General features: G+C 29.8%; 1 protein-coding gene across 1 annotated transcript in view; it reads right to left on the bottom strand.

Moving 5' to 3' along the window:
- LOC119594343 overlaps positions 1-584 on the bottom strand; it is a 12,569-nt gene that overhangs the window by 10,849 nt on the left and 1,136 nt on the right. The window lies entirely within an intron of this gene.

Below are 584 nucleotides of genomic sequence, written 5' to 3' on the forward strand. Positions count from 1 at the left end.
TAAAACTGGTGCCAAACCAGCAATGCTTTGAGGCTAAATGTATTGTGTTCCAGCTACAAATGAAGCTCTTTGACAATAATTCTCTAACAATATGGGATTCGGATTTGTTATGCAATCGGCTTCCGACATCAGTTTCGTCTAAAACCTATTAACTTAATATGAAAGCGAAATCGCATGGTGTTTATATTTGAAATCGTTAAAAGGGACTCGTATTAAATATAATTTAGTATAGTTTCTAAACCTTTTTTTATTAGTAAAATGGTATTTGAAATTTTCGTATAATCAATAAACACTAGAAATAAAAAAAAAGAATTAATAAACTAAATGCCTTTACACGGAATGGAAACTTAATACGTTACAATGTCTTCTTCGCGCTGTGATCAATTAGTCTCTTAAACTTTGGGCGTAAAAATTATATTTTGATATTTACTCTCCTCTGCCAACCTATTTTGATATCCTAAACGAAAAGTTTCAAAAAGTAAAAGGGTATTCTAAAAAAACTTTTTTTTATTAGCAAAACTAGTTATTTTCGTATCTGTACGTTAAGCTTTTCGCGTTCTCTTTATCATTGATAACTTTAGCTT

This window comes from Penaeus monodon, chromosome 33 (assembly GCF_015228065.2).
Source record: "Penaeus monodon isolate SGIC_2016 chromosome 33, NSTDA_Pmon_1, whole genome shotgun sequence".
NCBI classification, from domain to species: domain Eukaryota; kingdom Metazoa; phylum Arthropoda; class Malacostraca; order Decapoda; family Penaeidae; genus Penaeus; species Penaeus monodon.